Here is a 6,532-nt window from a genome sequence, read left to right as displayed (position 1 = left end):
GGGATAGGCTATGGCATCTGCAGCTTTTTGCAGATATTCAGCAGGTAAGAGATCAGCTGAGAGGGTGGTAGGTTTGAGTTTCTTAATAAGGGTACGAACAAGGGATGTGGGAATAGGTTGAAGGTGAAAAGAGGGTTGAGAGCTATGTATAGAAGTAGTAGGATTTAAGCCATCAGGAGATAGCTGGTTGGCTAGAGATTAAATAGTCTCAGTAAAGAAAATATTAAAGGTATCAGCGACTTCTTCAGGACTATTGTGGTTAGTGCCATAGTGGGTTGGAGTGGTGGATTGTCCTGGGTGTAGGAGTTTATTGATGCCTGCCCAGAATTTTTGAGGTTTGTTTTGGTGGGTTTGCTGTAATTGGTAGTAGAAGTTTTTTTTTTATCTAACAAAATGGATTTTTTGTTTCGTTTCTTAGATGTCTATATTTTATTTGATCTTCAAGGTTTTTTGTGGTACGGCATTTGGTCCAAACTTTATTTCTAAGTAGGAATTTTGTCTAGTTTCTTTTGTGATCCATGGGGCAGTTTTAGTTTTATAGTTTTAATATATACATATATATATATATATATATATATATATATATATATATATATATATATAAATATATATATATATCGAGACATATATATATCTCTCTATATTTATGTATATCCAACTAAATGTGAGAAAAGGAAAGTGAGGCATATGTAAACATATACAAACAGACACAAAACAGACTGGCAAGTGAACAGTAGTCAATTATTTTAGTTTAGTGGTTTGTTTCAGAAAACAAGTCTTCTGGGGGGCGTGGCCAAGGATGAACACAGGATAGCAGCAGATTTCTTCAGCTCCACCAATTTCACTGCACTGACAGGAATTAATTACTTAAAAAAATAATTTATGAAGTAATTTTCTTTCTAAATATGTTTGTTTTATATAGTTCTTGAACTATATCTAAAAAAGAAAGGAAATTTTAACAATATTCCTGTCAGAAATCAATTTGGAAATTTTTCTGTCAGTTTATCAGTCTCTGATAACTACAATCCAGCAACTTACTGCTAAGGTGGATAAACTGGATACTAAAATTGATACCTTCATTGAAAAAACTACAAAACAAATAGACTTGTTACATATAGACCTGCAACAACAGAAGATCCAGATGACAGGCATAGAAGAGGCTGTGAATGACATGGAAAATAGAATCCAAGAAGAGGAAATCAACATTGAGTTTCTGCTGAAAGAAAATACACATCTACAAACAAAGCTTGATGACCTGGAAAATAGATCTAGGCACAATAACATTAGGATTTTTGGACTGCCAGAAAATATTGAAGGTAACAATATTACTTCTTTTTTAACAACATGGCTCTCTAAAACTTTAGATTTACCATAAGCATTCTCTTTTGGTATCGAAAGAGCACATAGATCTATAGCTAATACTAACTCTAACAAAAATTATCCTAGATCAGTTATAGTTAGATTTCTATCATCTTTTGATAAAGAGATGGTACTTAAATCTGCTTGGGCTAAAGCTCCTGTTAAGATTAATGAGACAACTGTGTGTTTTGACAATGACTATTCTTCCTTGGTAATAGCTAAAAGAAAAGTGTTTCTGCCACTAATAAGGGAGCTTAAAAAAGCACAGTTTAAAACATACCTTCTGTTTCCTGCCAAGCTAAAAATCTTCCTTCCTGATGGTCCTAAAATGTTTGATGACTTAGACTCTGCATTACTGTTTATCAAAAAAAATAAGATTTTGGATAAAATAGAGGAAATGGAATGGGCTAGTCCTTCATTAAAGAGATTGGCAACTGAAACTTCGTGGAAGACTTCAGAGAAGAAGAAGAGACTAAAAAACAAATGATTTGTTCTATGGTTTTTTTCCCCTTTTTTTTTCCTCTCATCATTTTTCTTCATTATTAATCTTTTTAAATATAGTTCCTGCATTTCCTGAAAGCCACAAATATTTTGAAAAAGATTTAATCAAAGTTATTTTCTGTGTGCAAAGAAATGTTTTATTTCATAATCAGTCAAAATATCTGAGGAACTAATAACAAGCTATTATTCAATTTGTTTCTCTTTCTGAAAAAGAGAAGTAAGGTTAGTAATTTGATACATTTTTTTTCTCCTTTTCTTCTTTTCTTTGTTTTAAACAATGACATTCTATTTAGATTATGTAGTGGGTAAGGGGTGGGGGAGGGCAGGGAGAGAAATGTAATGAAAATATGATAAATGGAATAATAACTTATTTATTCCTTGTAAAAAAGTTTATATGTTGTTCAAATGCTATTGCTAATTATACTTTCTTAATTATACTGCTTATGCTTGTTTACAAATAATCTGTCATGCTTTAATTAATAATAATCAGAACTAAATAATAGTAAATAATATATTTTATTTTCATCTTTATTAATATAAGCAGTAAGTAATATTCCATTGTAAATACTTTTTATAGCTTCCTCTTACATTTTTTCTATTTCTGCTTTACACTCTTTTATTTTCTACTCTCTTTTTCTTTTCTTTATTCTTTCTCTTTATTTTTTTCATATTAATATATAGAAATTCTTTTGATCATACAGGCACAGTAAATAATAAGATTTGTATAAAAATTGAGTTGGGGCAAAAATATTGAGTTTTATTACTTATTAATAACCTTGGGCTTAATTTCAATTACATAGAGGCTGTAATAACCTGTAAAATACATCGCAAAGGTTTTGTCATGTTTAGATGCATTTATACTGCTAAATGAATGTTTGTCACTAGTTTTTAACAAGATTCCCGCCAAAATGTTAAGGGAGACAATCTGGGATGTGGGTTACCTCGTGAACAGTGTCCTCGAGTTGTTTTAAAAGCTTCAACTCTCAGAATTCAAGCAGAGAAGCTGAAAGCAGTCAATTTGACCTTTGACCCAGAAATCACACTGACACATCGCAGATTTAGGAAGAACACTCTACCAGGAACTAGAACTGCTGCAAATGCGACGCTGTGAAGGAAAATTAACTCTTTAACATTTAAATGTGAGTTATTTTATATAATTACTTAAATATTTATGTTATAATTTATAAAATATGTCAGTTATAATGATTTTAAATGATGCAGTTTCTTGTTATAAGCAAATGTCTTATTTTAGAAGGCATAGAAAATGAAACATTTATACAAGTGTTTTTGAAAGTTTACTTGACTGCAGCATACCAATTTATGTTAAAAACTTATGATCTAAACATATGCATTACTATAACTCATTTAATTCATCTGATTGACAAGCATAAATAACTTTATAACTCTATTCTGGAAGAAGTTGTCATGTGATATATTTTAAAGCAGCAGTATAGATATACAAAATACAGATGGCTTTCTATACAATAATGCAAGTGTTTCTAAGAATTTGCATAACTATGCAGTATGATTTATAACAATTTCTATAAATATAATATTTTATTCTATTGACAATAATGAGTATGAGAAAAAGCTCATATACAAGTAATTCAAGGTTTTTGGAAGCTGTTGACTGCATTTATATGACAGAAAATAGATGCATCTTAATATATGTAATGTCTGATCCATATTACCCAAAGTTTCCGATTTAAATGAATATTAGAACTTATTTTTACATACTTTGAATAAATTAATATGTAAATATGCCTTCCTTTTTTTTTTTTTCTTTCCTCTCTTTCTGTCACTCTCTCTCCCTCTCTCACATCTTTTATTTCTTTCTCTCCTCTTGGTTCCTAATATCAAGTTTATTTGAATGCTATTTGAATACAAGTGTATTATATTAAATAGATGTATATAGTAGTATGAATAGTTTTTAAAAAAAGTTTATCTTAGTTTATATGATGCTGTTTTATCAAATGTGTAGTCTTGTCTTGCTAGATAATTGAATTGAAAGTTGTTAATTTAAGTTAAATATAACCAGTATTAAATTGATAAGGTGGTAGCTGAGGTACTGCTGCTTAGGGTAGGGGGTTAACTTGAGTGGTAAATACTACTCTAAGTTGGAGTTTTTAACTCCACGTTGGATGCAAGGTTTAATCCTTACATTATTTTCACTTGTTCATTGTTGTATGTATATAGTTCTGACATCCACAATACATTTTGTAAACGTATTGTCACTACAAACAAAATTGAATCTTATACAAAATCCCATAAGAGATTCAATAAATACAGCTATATTTAAAGGTACACCTAAAGGAGGAGATGTAACATTACTTATTTTGTTAATTGTTATTTTTGATCATAAGATTCTTAAGTTTTAAAAATGCCAAATGACATCTTTAAAAGGAATTTCTTTAAACATTAATGGATTGAATAATCCGTGTAAAAGGGCAAGCCTAATAAGATACATTAATTTACATAAGGCCAACTTAGTCTTCCTTCAAGAAACCCATCTCTTGAAAAAAGATATTGATAAACTAGCCTCAAACAAATATACAGTATTGGTTAGTTCAGAGCACACTCAGAAAAAAAGAGGAGTGGCTATTTTATGGAATAAAAGTATGCCCATTCCTAAAACCATTAAGTCTTATCAGGATGATAAAGGAATGTTTTGTATGGTTACAATACAAATTAATGGGAAGACTTACACATTAATTAATGTATATTGGATACCTGGAATTGGTATTAATACAGTGAAACACCATCTTGATAAGATCATATCATTCTCTACAGGAGATATTATTTTAGCTGGTGACTTTAATTGTATACTACATGAAAGTGATACTACCACTATAGGAAAAAGAAGAATTACATCTAATGCAAAACATTTAAATGATTTTGCTGATTCTTATCATTTGAATGATATTAATAAACAGATAGATTCAAAATCATTACCATACACCTTTTTTTCTAACAGATACAAAACTTATTCAAAAATAGATAGGGTCTTTATTTCTAACCAGATGGTAACAGATTTAATTAACTCCAAAATCATTTCATGTCCTATATCTGATCATAATTCAATTGTTTTTGAGTTCATGATAAAAAATACTCACAATGTTCAGATCAAAAGGATACCAGCATACTTAACTCAACTAAAAGACTATAAAGAATATATACTTTCAGAAGTACAACATTTTTTAGACATAAATAATACTCCTGAAGTCTCCATTGTCTATGTTTGAGATGCCTTAAAATCATATCTATATGGACAAAGTATCAGATGGTATAATAATAAAAGGAAATCTTGGGATAAGGAATTGTTAGATATTCAAAGTAAATTAGACTCTTATAAACATAATAATAAAGAAAATATTATGGATAAGAAAGTTATTGAAGAAATAAACAAACTAAATGAGAAATACAAAGAAATTTTAACTCATAAAGTTAAAATAACTTTAGAGAAATACAAGTTTTTGTCTTACTCAATAAGCCCCAAATACTTACATAGATTTAAAAATAAAACAAAAAGGTTGAATAAACAAAATCATATCAAAGAAATCTTTTCTCTAAGGAAAAAGAAGAATGTTTCTAGTCTACCAGAAATACTGGATGAATTTAGAAATCACTTTCACAAAATTAACCATAATAACATTAACATGGAACCTAAAGATAAAATAAAGGAGTTTATAACCACACACATGAATAAAAAGCTTAATAAACAACAGACTAAACTATTGGACAAAAGTATTTCATATACAGAGGTTATTACACAAATAAATAAGCTTAAGTCAAACAAAGCACCGGGTAATGATGGTATTATACCAGAGATATATAAAATCCTTTCTAAAAGTACATACTCATTAATACATAAGGTTTTTATTTTGGCCCAAACTGAGTTAATAACCCCCCCATCTTGGCAATATACATTTATTTCGCCAATTTTAAAACCTAATAAAGATCCAACTAGATGTACTTCATATCGGCCCATCTCATTACTTAATGTTGATTATAAAATGTTTATGAGTATTTTTGCTGATAGATTGAAGACAATCATCCCTGGCATTATAGATATAAATCAGACAGGTTTCATTGTAAATAGAAATACTTTTGATAATATAAGAAGAACTTTAACATTAATTGATTTTGCAAATAGGAAAAAGAAAGATTTAACACTTATTAGTCTTGATATAAGTTCAGCATTTGATTCAGTAAGTTGGGACTATCTGTTTACCTTACTGAAGTGCACAAACTTCTCAGATGCATTTGTAAATCTAATTGAGCATTTATACAAAGGAACATTGGCTTATATTAAGGTAGGAACATATGTCTCACAAAAAATACCCATTTTTAAAGGTACAAAACAAGGGTGTCCACTCTCTCCACTATTATTCACTTTAATAATGGAGCCTTGGGCTAATTTGATCAGAAACAGTACTGACATAGAGGGTTTTGAAATAGATGAAAATACAACATCTAAAATTCAACTTTTTGCAGATGATGTTCTAATTACATCAGCAGGATCCTATTCTTCTATGCAGTCTCTATTTGATAAAATGATGAATTTTAAAAGTATTTCTGGTTTAATAGTCAATGAAGAAAAAACTAAAATACTACCTATATATAGACGAAACAATATTCTCATTAGTGATTTTACTAAATATGTACCCAATTC

The sequence above is a fragment of the Protopterus annectens genome, chromosome 4.part1 (assembly GCF_019279795.1).
Source record: "Protopterus annectens isolate FY-2018-M chromosome 4.part1, PAN1.0, whole genome shotgun sequence".
In the NCBI taxonomy this organism is placed as follows: Eukaryota; Metazoa; Chordata; order Ceratodontiformes; family Protopteridae; genus Protopterus; species Protopterus annectens.
This window is presented reverse-complemented; position numbering follows the sequence as displayed.